At 41.3% G+C, this 17,072-nt stretch overlaps 1 protein-coding gene across 5 annotated transcripts in view; it reads right to left on the bottom strand.

The window, feature by feature from the left end:
• OTUD7A (OTU deubiquitinase 7A) overlaps positions 1-17,072 on the bottom strand; it is a 379,739-nt gene that overhangs the window by 200,680 nt on the left and 161,987 nt on the right. For all 5 annotated transcript variants that reach the window (XM_023651659.2, XM_070268408.1, XM_023651663.2 and 2 more), the window contains exon 2: positions 12,585-12,713. The gene's annotated coding sequence lies outside the window, so the exon portion shown is untranslated. The remainder of the gene's footprint in view (positions 1-12,584; positions 12,714-17,072) is intronic.

Raw genomic sequence — 17,072 nt, forward strand, 5'->3', positions numbered from 1 at the left:
TGCTGTGCAGAAGTTTTTTAGTTTGATGTAGTCCCATTTGTTCATTTTTTCTTTTGTTTCCCTTGCCAAGTCAGACGTGGTACTTGAAAATATGCTGCTAAGACCAATGTCAAAGAGCGTACTGCCTATGTTTTCTTCTAGAAATTTCAAGGTTTTGGGTCTTACATTCAAGTCTTTAATCCATTTTGAGTTGATTTTTGTGCATGGTGTAAGGGAATGGTCTACTTTCATTCTTTTGCATGTGGCTGCCCATTTTCCCAACACCATTTACTGAAGAGACTCTTCCTTCTCCGTCGTATGCTCTTGGCTCCCTTGTCAAATATTAGCTGTCCATAAACGTGTGGGTTTCTTTCTGGGCTCTCAATTCTGTTCCATTGATCTGTGTGTCTGTTTTTTGTGCCAGTACCACACTGTTATGGTTACTATGGCTTTGTAGTATATCTTGAAATCAGGGAGTGTGATACCTCCAGCTTTGTTCTTTTTTTCTCAGGAATCCTTTGGCTATTTGGGGTGTTTTGTTGTTCTATATAAATTTTAGGATTCTTTGTACTATTTCTGTGAAAAATTTTATTGGAACTTTGACAGGGATTGTGTTGAATCTATAGATTGCCTTAGGAAGTATGGATATTTTACCTATATTAATTCATCCAATCCAAGAGTAACGGAATATCTTTCCATTTCTTTGTGTCTTCTTCAATTTCTTTCAACAATGTTTTATAGATTTCAGTGTACAGATCTTTCACCTCTTTGGTTAACTTTATTCCTAGGTATTTTATTCTTTTTTTGCAATTGTAAATGGGATTGTATTCTTAATTTCTTTCTGCTATTTTGTTGTTAGTGTATAGAAACACAACTGATTTTTTATGTTGATTTTGTATCTTGCGACTTGACTGTATTCATTTACTATTTCTAAAAGTTTTTAGTGGATCCTTTAGGGTTTTCTAGATATAAAATCATGTCGTCTGCAAAGAGTGACAGTTTCACTTCTTCTTTTCCAATATTGATCCCTTTTCTTTCTTTTTCTTGCCTGATTGCTCTGGCCAGGACTTTCAATACTATGTTAAATAAGAGTGGTGAGAGTGGGCATCCTTGTCTGGTTCCTGTTCTTAGAGGGATAGCTTTCAGTTTTTGTCTGTTGAGAATGATATTTGCTGTGGGTTTGTCATATATGGCCTTTATCATGTTGAGGTGTTTTCCTTCTATGCCCATTTTATTTAGTTTTTATCATAAATGGATGCTGTATCTTGTCAAATGCTTTCTCTGCATCTATTGAGATGATCATGTGATTTTTATTCTTCATTTTGTTAATGTGGTGTATCATGCTGATAGATTTGTGGATATTGAACCATCCCTGCATCCCTGGAATGAAACCCACTCGATCATGATGTATGATCTTTTTAAGGTATTGTTGTATTCAATTTGCTAGTATTTTGTGGAGGATTTTTGCATTGATGTTCATCAGTGATATTGGCCTGTAATTTTTTTTTGTGTGTTGTCCTTGTCTGGTTTTGGTATCAGGATAATGTTGGCTTCGTAGAAGGAGTTAGGAAGCCTCCCCTGCTCTTCAATTTTTTTGGAAGAGTTTGAGAAGGATACGTATTAAATCTTCTTTGAATGTTTGGTAGAATTCACCAGGGAAGCCATCTCGTCTTGGACTTTTATTTTTGGGGAGGTTTTTGATTGCTGTTTAGAGCTCCTTACTGGTCATTGGTTTATTCTAATTCTCTACTTCTTCTTGGTCCAGTTTTGGAAGGTTCTATGTTTCTAAGAATTTATCCATTTCTTCTAGATTATCCAATTTGTTGGTGTATAGCTTTTCATATATTCTCTTATTATCTTTTGTATTTGTGAGGTGTCCATTGCAATTTCGCCTCTTTCATTTCTGATTTTATTTATTTGAGCCTTCTCTCTTTTTTTCTTGGTAAGTCTGGCTAAGAGTTTGTCAATTTTGTTTATCTTTTCAAAGACCCAGCTCTTGGTTTCATTAGTCTTTTCTTTTTTTTTTACTCTCTATTTTGTTTATTTCTGCTCTGATTTTTATTATTTCCTTCCTTCTGCTGATTTTGGGATTTGTTTGTTCGTATTTTTCCAGTACCTTTAGATGCACTGTTAGATTGTTTATTTGGGATTTTTATTCTTTGTTGAGTTAGGCCTGAATTACTGTAAACTTCCCTCTTAGAACAGCTTTTGCTGTGTCCCATAGATTTTGGCATGTCGTATTTTCATTTTCCTTTGTCTCCAGGAATTTTTTGATTTCTCCTTTGATTTCTTTATTGACCCAATCATTGTTCAGTAGTACTTTGTTTAATCTCCACATTTTTGTGGCTTTTCTGGTTTTCTTCCTATAGTTGATTTGTAGTTTCATAACTTTGGGGTCAGTAAAGATGCATGGTATTATTTCAATCTTCTTAAATTTATTTAGACTTGTTTTGTGGCCTAATATGTGATCAGTCCTGAAAAATATTCCATGTGCATTTGAAAAGAATGTGTATTTTGTGGTTTTTGGATTGAATGTTCTATATATATCCACTAAGTCCATCTGGTCAAATGTGTTGTGTCAGGCCAGTGTTTTCTTATTGATCTTCTGTTTGAATGATCTATCCATTGGTGTAAGTGGAGTGTTAAAGTCCCCTATACTATTATTGTGTTACTATTTCTCCTTTTATGTCTGTCAATACTTGCTTTATAGATTTAGGTGTTCCTATGTTGGGTGCATAGATATTTACAAGCATTGTATCTTCTTGTTGGATTGTTCCCTTGAACATTATGTAGTGCCTTCTTTGTCTCTTGTTACATTTTTTGTTTTAAAGTCTATTTTGTCTGATATGAGTATTGCTACCCTGCTTTCTTTTCTTTGCCATTTGCATGAAATATCTTTTTCCACCCTTTGACTTTCAGTTTGTGAGTGTCTTTAGGTCTGAAGTGTCTCTTGTATGAAGCATATACATTGGTCTTGTTTTATTATCCAGTTGGCCACCCTATGCCTTTGATTGGAGCATTTAGTCCGTTAAAATTTAAAGTACCTATTGATAAATATGCATTTATTGCCATTTTGTTACTTTTTTTCCTGGGTGTTTTAGTAGTTCTTCTCTGTTCCTTTCTTTTTCTCTTGCTCTCTTCCCTTGTGGTTTGATGGATTTCTTTAGTAATACATTTGATTTCTTTTGTCTTACTTATTGGCTTACTTATTATAGGTTTGTGATTTGTGGTTACCATGAGGATCTTATATAACATTCTATGTATACAACATTCTATATTGAGTTGATAGACTCTTCAGCTTGACCTCTTTCTAAAAGCTCTACTTTTTCATTCCCCTCCTCCCACATTTTATGTTTTTGAAATCATATCTAATCTCCTGTTTTGTGTGTGTCTATCCATTACCCTCTTATCATTGAAATAGGTAATTTTAGTACTTTTGTCTTTTAACCTTCATGTTATCTTCATAGGTGTTTGATTCTGCTACCTTTACTATATTTTTACCTTTACTAGTGATTTTATTGCCTGTTTTCTTTTTCATAATTTTTTTAATCCCTGTTTGTGGTCATCACTTTCCCAGTTAAGTCAGTCCCTTCAGCACTTCTTGTAGAACTGGTTTCTTGGTGATAAACTCCTTCAATTTTTGCTTGTCTGGGAAGCTCTTTATCTCTCTTTCCATTCTGAATGACAACCTTGATGGATAGGATATTCTTGGCTATAGGTTTTTTCCTTTTAGCACTTTAAATACACCATGCCATTCTCTTCTTGCCTGTAGGGTTTCAGCTGAGAAGTCCGCTGATAGCCTTATGGGCTTTCCTTTGCATGTCACTTGTTGCTTTTCTCTTGCTGCTTTTAGGATTCTCTCTTTATCTTTAATTTTGGACATTTTAATTATAATGTGTCTTGGTGTGGGCCTCTTTGGGCTTATCTTGTTTGGAGCTCTCTCTGTTTCCTGTACTTGGATGTCTGTTTCCTTCCTTAGGTTAGGAAAATTTTCTGCTATTATTTCTTCAAATAAATTTTCTGCCCCTTTGTCTCTTTCATCTCCTTCTGGGACACACATAATATGAATGCTAGTGCACTTGATATTGTCCCAGAATTCTCTTACACTGTTCTCATTCTGTCTAATTCTTTTTTCTGTTCAGCTTGGGTGATTTCCTTTAGTCTTTTATCTAGCTTGCTGATCCATTCCTCTGTATCCTCTACTCTGGTATTGAGTCCCTCTAGTGAATTTTTCATTTCCAGCATTGTATTCTTCATTTCTGATTGGTTCTTTTTTATATTTTGCAGTTCTTTGTTGATGAGCTCACTGCGTTCATCCAGTCTTCTCCCAATATCTGTGAGCATCCTTATGAGATTTTGTTTGAACTCTTTATCATGTAGGTTGCTTATTTCTGTTTCATTTAGTCCTTTTCCTGGGGTGTTGTCCTGTTCCCTTTCTTGGAATGTATTCCTCTATCTCCTCATTTTGCCTCTTTCCCTGTACTTATTTCTATGTAGTAGGTGAGTCGGCTATGTCTCCTGATCTTGGAGAAGTGGCCTTATGCATGAGATGCCATATGAGGCCCAGCAGTGCACTTCCCTCTCGTCACCAGTCCAAATGATCCAGGAGTGACCCCTTTGTGGGCTACTTTTGTTCTTTTGCTGTGGTAGGCTTGCTCTTAATGCAGGTACCCAGGGAGTCTAGTCTTTCCTTCTCTGGCCAGCTGTTTGTAAATTCGGTTTGTGTATCCTCAGCACTGTTGGCTACAAGGTCTAAAAGCACACTCCTGTTGCAGTTTTCCTGTTACTTGGCTAAGTACTCAGTGTAGCTGGTTGCTAGGCTCAGGGGCTTAAAGTTGCTATAGGCCTCAGGCTTGCAAGCCTGTTGTCAGTTCTCTTATGAGTGCAGCTGAGTGGGGCTGGCCCTTGGTACAGGAGCACTCAATTGTTTCAGGCTTTGGAACGTGGGGCTGATCATTTTTATGGCTATTTGTGAAGCATAGGTCTTCTGCTGCTGTTAAGCCTCATCCCCCACAGGACCACAGACACCATCAACACAGTCCTGGTCTGTGCACACTTCCTAACCCCCTGGAGTGTACCCTGATGACCCACTGCAGAGGCCCCCACCTCTCCACTAATGCCCCCCCCAGTTCACCTGGTCCTCACACAAACCCTGCCCCACAGAGGCAGACACATTCGCCTGCCTGTAGAGGATCAAGGCACCCAGTCAATGCAGGTCAAAAAGTAGCCTGAGAGCTTGCTGTTGGGCAGGGCTGTTTCCTAGGGCCAGCTGCCTGCCCTAGTTGAACTGGATTAAATCTGCACTCTAGTGCGTGTGGTATACCCCTTGGCTAACAGGCCAGGGCAAGAACCTCAATGGTGTCTGCTGGGGTCTGTGTCAGCACACCTGGACCAGGTCAGAAGAATGGCCCCCACCAATGTCTTAGTCTCAGCAGAGCTCCCTCCTCTCACCGAGATGCCCCCAGAGCCCACCAGGTGCATCTCTTTTCACCAAAGTACTGTCAGCCTTCTCTCTGGTGATTTTAGGTTGCTGAGATGGGTGAGTTTGTGCATTGGCCCTTTACGACCCAGGTCTTTTTGGCTTTCGTCTGATAGCTTTTCTAGGGGTATCCTCGCTGCAGTTAATAGCCAGTGAAGCCAGATAGTAAGACCCTTGTCTCAGTTGTGCTGAGTGTGAAAGATGCTTATAGCCGTATTGGCCCCGATCCGGACCTCACTCCTCCAGACAGGGCTGTGTACCTTAGGGAGGCTCCTGCCTGGCCAGCTGAGAAACTCTGCTGCTCCCGAAGTTGGGTTTTTTCTTTCCAGCAGGAATTTCTGCCTCTTCTGCCTTAGTCAGGACTGTCCCTTGTTGTGGGGGTTCTTTTTTATCCAGTTTTCAGTTTTCTATCCAGGGTAATTTTCCCAAAAATTGTTGTAACCTGGTTGTGTTCATGGGAGGAAATGAGTTCAGAGTCTGCTTATGTCGCCATCTTGACAAGATCTCTCCTGTTATTATCTTAATTGGCCAACCCAAAATCACACATTCGTGGTAGCAAAATTTCCATGTGGACAGCGGACCCCCTTTCACCACAGAAGGTTCAAGAACTGCCTCTGAGGGTGCAAGCCTTTAAAGAACTGATACTCACCTTGCCTCACTGGGGACTGTGCCTCTTTTCCATGGCTTGGCACCTGTGCTTTGAGGAGAAGGTCCTGAAGTTGAGTCCTGGTGACTAGGGCTTCCTGACTGGAGATGCCAACAAGCCCACACTGAGGTAGACTTTCTGCCATGGCTCCACAGAGAAAGCCACACTGAAATGTTACCCCTGCCACTGAAGCTAACATGGAGGGGTCTGTTGACTCCAGGAAAGAAAAATCCAGAGTGTGACATACTATTAAGTTATCTAAAAATAATGCTTTCTCTGAACTTCCCTGGGAGACTCCTAGTCCACACAAATTCTTGGAAGGCCACAAAGAGACAAAGGACACAACTGAATTCTATAATGTTCCATGGCACCAAGGGAAGCTGGAGGGATAGGGGAGGCTAGGGTCATGGTGGAAGGAATGAGCACAAAGCTGGTGCAGCATCATGGATGGTGAAGGTGAGGCCTTTCCTGGGGTGTTGACCCAGACCCACTGACCTTGCAAGGTGCTGGATCTAGACCCAAATGGGCAGGAAGAGCCCAGAGCAGCAGTTCTCAACCTGAGCCCAGCACCCTTGGGGTATACTAAGCTTTTTCAAGGGGACCTGAGCATGGAAAGGTTTTAAACAATCAGCTTTCAAATTCTCAAATTTCCATATTGAATCTGTCCTAAAATTCACCTGTGGGGCAGATGCCTGCCCTGCATGTTCTTCTTTCCCACACCCTACATCACCCTAGAGGGGGAAATTTCCAGGTGTCACGTGAAGGGACAGCCAATGATTCCTCATACCAGGTCTCCCCAGAAGCCCCTCTGTCATCCATCTCATTAAGAGACTCCTTTCTGTTGTATTTTATTTTGTAAGTAATTATGCCGTTTTCATCACTCATGCACTAATAATAAACTATAAATGGTAATCATAACTCAAGCGACAAGAAATGTTTTACTATATATATATAGATATATATCTATATATCTATATATATATATGTAGGTACACACACATATGCCAGGGAATATGATAGAGTAATTGGTAAATGACTTTCAAGCAGAAAATTATGACAAAGCTTTGTAGGGGATATGGAATAGAAATACAAATTCAAGGAGACAAAAACGTGTAAACCCTAAAAGTGAAGGAAGAATCTGGTGATATATTTTGAATGGACGAAGGTGCGTGTTTATATTCCACTGTGCATATTTTTACAAAGTGTTAGAACTGTGCTATTTTAAAATGCAATTATTTACAATGTGCTAGAAATGACCTCTTTGCCTCTATTTAAATTTATGATGTGAAATGTTAGACACACACTTAGATGTGCAACTGGGAGCACAGGATTCTAAGACCAGCTGAAGGAGTGCACGCGTCACGTGGGGTCCTATCTTGAGTACCAGAAGAAAGGCTGCAAGCATGCCAGTTGGCTCCTGCAGCCCCTGCAGCTCTCCTGGGCCCCAGGGGAACAGTTTCTGGTCTGGATGGAAAGGCCAGGAGAGGGTCTGAGAGCTGAGGAAGGATGTCATGGGAGGACCTCAGGTGGGGCCAGGTGTTAACCAGCCACATCACCTAGCTGGGGAGGTAAGATGTGGCCAGTGGCACAGGGCTATTGGTCAAAGCCCAGTATAATTTCTCAGTGAGTCTGAAGTGCTCCTGTTGAACACAATGAGCTCTTAATTATGGGCACCGTGACACAAGAAAACTATGAAAAGCAGACCAAAAGTAGTGAAGCACAGCTCTCAGGGCCTGTCCCCAGGGGACACAACCCCACCTACCAGAAAATGACCTCAAGAGCAGCACTGCGCTGTGAGTTCACAATGCAGATGTTCATAATAATAACTGAGCCAAAGTGGGTGGGAGGGCAGAGAGAAGGGAGCTGAAATTCACGGAGCACTCACTATGAGCTAGGTGACCCCCCCCCAGGCCCTCATACTTATAACTATGATTTCTAGCATTCTTAGAAAGTGCCATGGTTCTCAGAAATGAATGAACTCACTTTGTCCTCACCTGAGCCCCATGCAGTGGGCACCACCACCATCATTCTCATTTTAGAGATGCAGAAACTGAGGCCCAGAAAGCTAAACCACACTTAGCCCCACAGCCGGGCCTTGCTGTAACCAGGAGCAGGGCTCGAGTTCTGTTGATGGAAACCACGTCAGCACATGCCCAGCAGCTCTGGTGGGTAGGAACTCTTAGCTCCATCCTCAGAAGAGGAAGCCAGGGACACGTGGCTGCAGCAGGGCCAAACTAGGACTGCTGCTCACCCTCTTTCATCCACAGCTCCTTCTGCTCAAGGACGAAGGACGCATTTAAATGCATTTCCATTTAAAACAGTTCAAAGAAAATGTTAAGGCACTCAGAGGAACAACTCCACGTGGGCCTCCTGGGCTTTGGTGTTGTCTCTGTCACAGGTCAATTCTGTCATGACAACCATGACTGTGGACCTTAAGGGTCAGAAAGAGTCTGCTATGTGGAGTCCCTGGCGCACAGATAGAAGAGGGAGGCGGACACACCACCCTGCCCGCTAACACTCAGCGCCTGGGACTGAGGGACACACCATCTCAAACCCACCCTGGGAGGCTGACCCAACAGGGACAGCTGTCCCCGCTGAATGGATGGGAAACATGGCCACCCAGCTAGAAAGCGAAGAATGAGCACCTGATCCAGGGACCCGAGAACCCCGGAGACCTCGGGACTACGGCTTCACATAAATGGAAGCACAAGCCTATCCCGCCCAGCACCTCCACCCACTGCCCCACAGTCTGGCTGCAATGCACACACCTCAGGCCCTGGCTCTGCTGCCTCTCTCACAGCCTGGGTGTGCCTGGGCTGCTCCAGGGCCTGTCCTTCCTGGGGTTACAGCTCAGGGGGTGGCAGCCTGACATGGACAGACGCAGTGCCTTGATCACACCTGACACAGAAAAGCGTGCACTCCTGGCACTCAGGCTTTGGTCCCTGGGGGGAGCAGCTGTAGAATAGGACAGCCCTACCTCTACTGCTGCTGCAAGGAGCAGGGAACTGAAGGGAGCAGGAAGAGGGAGCCTCATGGACCCAGCTCAGGGCTGGTTCCCCCTGCAAGGCCCAGGACCTGCATGCCTGGGTGGGAGTGCTTCTCTCCAGGTGGCTTTTCCTTGGCTTCACGCTGCTTCCAGGCCATTCTCAAGCACACAGGTTCAGGGTATGTTACCCACTCAAGACCAGATAACTCAGGTTTCCAAGTGGACAGAAATTCCACAGGATGCACTTTGGGAAATGGCAAAAGGCAGCCCTGATATTTCCAGCCACACAATCAAATAAAACCCAAGTGATTTCCTCAGTATTTATGCACAACCAGAGATTTGATTTTTTTTCCCAATCTTATTTTTTTTTTTCTCTTGTGCCCATAGATCCACAGTACATAGTTGTATTGTAGTTGTGAGTGCCTCTGGTTGTGCTACGTGGGACGCTGCCTCAGTGTGGCCTGACGAGTGGTGCCACGTCCGCGCCCAGGATCCCAAACCAGTGAAACCCTGGGCTGCTGAAGCAGAGTGCGTGAACTTAACCACTTGGCCATGGGAGTGGCCCCAGATTTGATTTTTAACTGTGCTTCACCCATCCTATAAACTGTTATGTTTCTCTGTTATGGCCTCTTCCCAGAGGAGCTCATAAAGGGGACACAGAGACAGGCAGAGGATCCTTGGCACATGAACATCTAAGAAGGAAGAAAACGGGAGGAGGAGGAGGTCATAAGACCTCAGCGAGGATGTGGGCTGGTGCCCATGCAGAGGTGTCACTTCTGGGTCTGCAGAGCCCATCCTTTGCCCTGGATAACCACAGGGTGGCTCGGTTGGCATCACCCAGAATGCAGGAGAACAGGTTACATCACAGGGCCATCCCTGCAAGCTTAGCCTGACCAGCAGCAAGCCAGAAAACATGCTGAATGTAGGAGGCACACTGCCAGGAGCCACTCTTTAAGAACACCAGCCCTCAACTGTTTTTAAGAATTGTGGGGGGGCCGGCCTGATGCCATAGTGGTTAAGTTTGCATGCTCCACTTTGGCAGCCAGGCGTTTGTGGGTTCAGATCCTAGGCACAGACCTACACATTGCTTATCAAGCCATGTTTTGGTGGTATCCCACATACAAAATAGAGGAAGACTGACACAGATGTTAGCTCAGCGACAATCTTTCTCAAGCAAAAAGAGGAGGACTGGCAATAGATGCTAGCTCAGAGCCAATCTTCCTCACCAAAAAAAAAAAAAAAAAAAAGGAAAAATTGTGGGTAGGAAAGCTGGGCAAGAGAAATTTTCAGAGGAAGCATTTAAAACATATTCTAGCTAAAAATGTTCTCCAAGGGTAATCTTTTATTTTTCCTTTAAGATTGAGTCTAATCCATGTTCATATGTAGATTCTAAAGTAACATGTATATTCACAAGCTATTTTCTTGGTAAAATTTCTAAAATGTTCTCAAGGAAGATTCCATGGCCATCCCAAATAAAACTCAACTAAAATCATGGGGACTTGATCTAAAAAGAAAGAAACCTGATAATCTTCAAACAAAAAGTCCGATTGGTTGCTCGTGACTGAAAGGCAAGCCCACAGCAGCCCAGGGAGGTCCAGGCCAGGGAGTGAAGGGAGACAGAGACTTAGAAATCACCAGCACGGCAGAAGGGACATCATCAGGACACTGGTCACTGACAGATGCTTCCTCTCATGGTCATTTTGCTTCTCTACACAACCTTCTAACTGCCGGGACTCAAAAACATGACCACTTGCATCATGGGGAGCCTCTGCTCTGCCATTTAGGTCTATCAGCATTTTTGTCAAAGGTCTCATTCAGCTTTCATGGCTTACAAAACACCTCAGGAATGAAGCATCCTGGCACTCAGCCCATCCCCCTGCCTCCAATAATAATTCACAGCTGATACTTCGTGAGCACCAACCCTGGGATCCACCCCTGCGAGACACCGCGTGCAGTAGTTGCTCTTTGTCTCCTATTTTTAACGATAAGGACACCAGGATTCATGAGATGGAGTATTTGTCATCTGGTCAGTGTGTGACAGAGACAAGATGCACACCAGACGCCTATCTAGACGTCTAATTTCAGACTCCTCCTCTGGACCGCCTTTTTCTAATTTCAGAGACCACCTCTGGACATACTCCCTTTGTGAGATCTCACAACTGTGGAAAAGGAAAAAAATGAAGGCAGGGAAGAAAGTCTGATGTATTGAGGAACAGATTAGTTAACATTGTACACAGCTATCAGTGACGCTAAAACGAGCAAAAATTAGCTAGGGAAAAGAATATTCTCAAAGTTCACCCCACTGATTCCTTATATAGGGAATAAACAACGGTAACTTTACAAAGGAGAGCTCTAGCAGAAGCCACCTTAGCCAGGTGAATAAGCTTATCATCACCACTACCAGGTCACAATGACACAGTGTGCCCACTACTGTGGTGTAAATACACAAGATGCTTATCTGAATCTAAGTAGGAGGAAACTGTCAGACAAACCCAGACTGTGAGACACTCTAAGAAACAAAAGGCTCAGATTCTTCAAATATGTCAACATCACAAAAGACAAAAACAAAAGCAGGGCTTTGGTTTAGAATTAAAGAGATATAACCAAATTCATTGCATGAAACTTAACTGAATGCAAGTTAGGGGAAACGAGCCATGAAGAATATTTTGGGGACAATCAGAGGATCTGAATAGGGACAATATATTGGTTAATATTACTTTATCAATGTTAAATTCTACAGTGATAATGGTGTTATAGTTTTGAAGAAGCTAGCCCATGAACCTAGGAGATATATTCCAAAGTATGTCATGATGTCTACAATTTCAAACAATTCAGAGGAAAAGACTGCACACACACATACATGACCCACACGGATATGTATTTATGTATTGGTAAATCTGAATGAAGAATATATGTGTTCACTGTACTCTTTTTTCCATTTTCCTGTAGATTTATAGAAGTTTATCAAAATGAAAAGTAGGCAAAAAAATAAATGAAAATGTTTGTTCAAAGAGTCATAAGGCAAAAGAATTGCCATGCTATGATATCAACTAAATGGAAACTATTTTTGGACAAAAACTAAGAAGAAACATTAAAAATGAAGCAATTAATATATCAAGATGAGAATTTTTCTTTTGTTTAAGTCACTCTTAGACTAGTTTGAAAATCAATCATGACAGCAACTGATGGCAACAGAGCAACTTAGTAAATTCACACTAGTATAAATCAAGTCACTTGTTGGTCATTCACTACAGTCACATTCTTCTTAAGAACAATGTTTCTTATTCTGAATACAAATTCTAATGCAATATGAAATTCATTTCATGATTCTTTCTCAATGGACGTTAGGGGATAAATAAGGCTCTACCCCTGGCTTTAGTCCTGATTTCCAGGCAATCTGCTCCCCGGAACACTACAAGCTCTGTTTTCAGAGATGTTGACTGCACTTGCCCCTCTGGCATGGTCATGAGGGATCCCATGAGCATGGGACTTACTTTTCAGACAGTGTGATGCTCTGGAGATGTGTGGCAGTCAGGCATCCGGGGTGACGCTGCACCATCCCTGCTGGAAATGGCCCATTGTTGCCTCCAGAAGAAGGTGTGAGACAACAGCCCCTGAGAACTCTGGAAAAGACAATAAGAACAAAAGAGAATGTTCACATTTATTAAAAGTGAGAATTAGAATTTCAATTTTAAGAATTATTTTTTTGCATTTTAAAATTTAAATGTTAATATTTCAAGTTTAAAAATGATTTTCACCATTCAATATGAACTTGAAATGATCTTGATGGTGAATCCCAAGCCCCTGAATCTCCCTCCTCAACACATGCTCCCACCCTTTAATTTTTAAATAAACGCAGGCATCGGGAGGCAGGTCAGGGTACATGGGAAAAGTCTCTTTGGCGTAGACTCAGAGAAGTGACTGTGGGGACAGAAACCATGAGGAGCTCACGCGTTATGCTGATGTTCCAGGAGAGGTGCACAGTGCTGCCCAGCGGGGTTCGTGAACCCAACCCTGACTTCCAACATTCCACAAGAATCTCAGGTGGATCCTCGCGAATCTCAAAATGAGGAGCTGCTCATAATCCCCACCTGGACTGCGGTGTGGTCTGAGGGAATCTGGGAGGTCAGGGGGATAACCACCACTCCATCCTCGCAGGGTGCACTGTGCTCCATAGTAGCGGGAGGGAGTGTCATGGACAGCATCCTGAGTCTGGAGGATCCCTGTGGACCACACTGCAGTCCAGGTGGGTGCACTGTGCACCACACTAGGGCAGAGGAGTGTCATGAACAGCACCTTAACTCCTGAGAGCCACCTGTTTATCTGCAATGTGGGGTCTTTTTTTGCATGTGTCAGAACCCTAGGATGTTCCAGACCCCCAGCCAGCTTCCCCTTTCACACCTCCCACCTGGATGGATACACTGCATATCTTCATAAGCATAACTGCTTTACTTTCAACATTTCAATGCTAATGCGATTGCTCTCTCCTTTTGGTGGTTTGTATCTTTTATCAGTATAAAATAGTTTAGTTTCCTGTACATCCTCCCATCTTGAATTCTACTCTGCTACTTGTATAGATGCTCCTCATTCTTTTTGTAATAGTGCTTGTTAAATTTTTGTCTATGCCTTTATATTTTCACCTTTTTAGGTCATTTTTTCAGCTATGTCTCATCTAATAACTTGGAGATAAAATTCAATCCTTTACTCAATTTCAGAGTATCTTTTTTTTTTTTTTAAAGATTTTATTTTTTCCTTTTTCTCCCCAAAGCCCCCCAGAACATAGTTGTATATTCTTCGTTGTAGGTCCTTCTAGTTGTGGCATGTGGGACGCTGCCTCAGCGTGGTCTGACGAGCAGTGCCATGTCCACGCCCAGGATTCGAACCAACGAAACACTGGGCCGCTTGCAGCGGAGCACGCGAACTTAACCACTCGGCCACGGGGCCAGCCCCCTGGAGTATCTATCTTTAAGTGGGAATTTAACCTGCTGCAGTTTTTCTTTTGGTGGAGGGATGGCTTTTTTCTTTAGACCTTTTCTCATCGTTTTTAGTGATTTCTACTTAAGTTTTCTCGTTGCTGTTGTTTTCCTTTCCTGTCTCTAACTGACTTGTTTTTTACTTTTCCTGTAATGTTTCTTAAAAGTTATATATACTATTTTCTCTTCTAGTATTTCCCTTAGATTTTTAACACACACATATTCATTTTTTTATCCAAAGTGAGCATTAACTAACATATATAACTTCCAAATTCCAAAGAGGATAAGACCGTCAGCTCAGTGTGAATCCCTTTCTGTGCTACGTGCTATCTTGTTGAAATCATTTAAAATATTCTAAATTGCTTTTAATTTTCATGCTTCTCCTTTCTTAGGAATCATTTCTTAACAACCGTCTTAGGATTCACGGCTATATTATTAACAATTATGACATGTGACTGTGTTTTACTGTTTGTCAATTAATCACAGATAATTTATATCTCTTGTTTATCCTTTATTGAATTTTTTATTTTACTAGGGGGAGTTTTTGAGTAGTTCTTTCAGAATGGTTTCATAGACAATACATTTTTTCGAATTCTTGTCTAGAAATGGAAAGAGACCAAATGCAAAAGAATGAAAATCAATAGCTAAAACAATCTTGACAAAGAAAAACAAAGTTGGAGGTCTCACGCTTCCTGATTTCAAAGTTACTACAAAGCTATAGTAATCAAAACAGTGTGGTATGGGCATAAAGACAGACATATAGACCCATGGGATAGAACAGAGTCCAGAAATAAACCCTTGCATATATGGTCAATGATTTTCAACAACGGCGCCAAGACCATTCAGTGGGAAAAGGACAGTCTTCTCAACTAACGGTGCTGGGAAAGCCGGATATCCAGATGCAAAGGAATGAAATTGGACCCTTACCTTACACCATATATAAAAATTAACTCAAAATGGATCAAAGACCTAGATGTAAGGGCTAAAACTATAAAATTCTTAGAAGGAAACATAGGGGAAAAGCTTCATAACATTGGACTTGGCAATGATTTCTTGAATATGATACTAAAAGCATAGGCAACAAAAGAAAAAATGGACTTCATCAAAATTAAAAACTTCTGTGCATCAAAGGACACCATCACAGAGTGAAAAGGTAACCCACAGAATCGGAGAAAATATTTGCAAATCATATATCTGATAAGGGATTAATATCCAGAATATACAAAGAAATCCAACAAATCAACAAAAAACCAAAACAACCCAGTTCAAAAATGGGCAAAGGACTTGAATAGCCATTTCTCCAAAGAAGATAAACAAATGACTAATAAGCACACGAAAAGATTTTCAACATTAGAGAAATGCAAACCGAAACCACAATGAGATACTGCTTTGCACTTAAGATGGCTACTGTCACAACAATAGAAAATGACAACTGTTGGCGAGGATGTAGGGAAATTTGAACCCTTGTGCATTGCTGGTGGGAATGTAAAGTAGTGCAGCCTCTGTGGAAAACAATGTAGTGGTTCCTCAAAAAATTAAACATAGAATTACCATGTGATCCAGCAATTCCACTGCTGGGTATATACACAAAAGAACTGAAAGCAGGTACTCAAAGAGATATTTGTACACCCATGTTCTTACCAGAATTATTCATAAAAGCCAAAAGGTGGAAGCAACCCAAGTGTCCATCAACAGATGAATGGAGAAACAAAATAAGGTATAATTATATAATTAAATATTATTGTCTTAAAAAGTAAGGAAATTCTGACACATGTTACAATATAGATGAAACTTGAAGACATTATGCTAAGGACAAATATTAGATGATTCCACTCATATGAAGTATCTAGAGCAGTCAAATCCATAGGGACGGAAAGTAGAATGGTGGTTTCCAGGGCTGGGGAGGGAGGAATGGGGAGTTAGTGTTTAATGGGGGCAGAGTTTCAGTTGGGGAAGATGAAAAAGTTCTGGAGATGGATGGTGGTGATGGTTTCACAACCATGTAAATGTATTTAATACTAGTGAATGTATACTTAAAAACAATTAAAATAGTACATTTTGTGTCATGTATATTTTCTCACAATAAAATATTTTTAAAATAAACACACAAAAGAATTAGAATCAGATTGAAGATCTTCCATCGAGCACACAGCATTCAAGGAGAAACATGTTTAAAGATACTGGGTAGGGGGTGCGTGGGGAGTAAAATTTGGAATCTAGGACTTTATGGGCAGCCAAATTACCTTTTAAGAGAGGAAGTGATACAGATTTTCAGACACACACAGGTTCAGAAAATTCACTGACCACAGACTCTTGAAAACATTTACAGAAAAAAATACTCAAAAAGAAATCCAAAATGAAAAGGTGAGATATAAGAAGCAATGGTGAGTTAAAAGAAATGATAATATAGCATTTACTTGGATTATAATCAACTGATTGTTTTAAAAAAGTAAAGGTTAACAATAAAAGGACAAACGAGTTATCTTAGTCTAACATTAAAAATGGAAAATTTATAGTAATATTAATATTCAACAAAATAAAATTTGACATGTAGGGCTGTTTAACTTTATAAATTTACCACATTATAGATTAAAGAGAAAAATCAGAAGACATTTCAAAAGATTTGCATTGATATGTTTCAACACCAATTCATGATAAAATATCTCTTAGGAAAGTAGGAATAGAAAAGTTCTTTAACTTGACATAGGATATCTTTTTTATTTTGAAGAAGATTAGTTCTGAGCTAACATCCACCACCAATCCTCTTCGTTTTGCTGAGGAAGATTGGCCCTGAGCTAACATCTGTGCCCATCTTCCTCTATTTTATATGTGGGCACCTCTCATAGCATGGCTTGATAAGTGGTGCATAGGTCCACACCTGGGATCTGAAACAGCAAACCCAGGGCTGCTGAAGCAGAGTGTGCGAACTTAACTGCTATTGCACTGGGCTGGCCCCTATGGGATATCTTTTTAAAAATTACAACAAATACTACAAATAGTGGTGAAATG

This window comes from Equus caballus, chromosome 1, assembly GCF_041296265.1.
Source record: "Equus caballus isolate H_3958 breed thoroughbred chromosome 1, TB-T2T, whole genome shotgun sequence".
Classification (NCBI taxonomy): domain Eukaryota; kingdom Metazoa; phylum Chordata; class Mammalia; order Perissodactyla; family Equidae; genus Equus; species Equus caballus.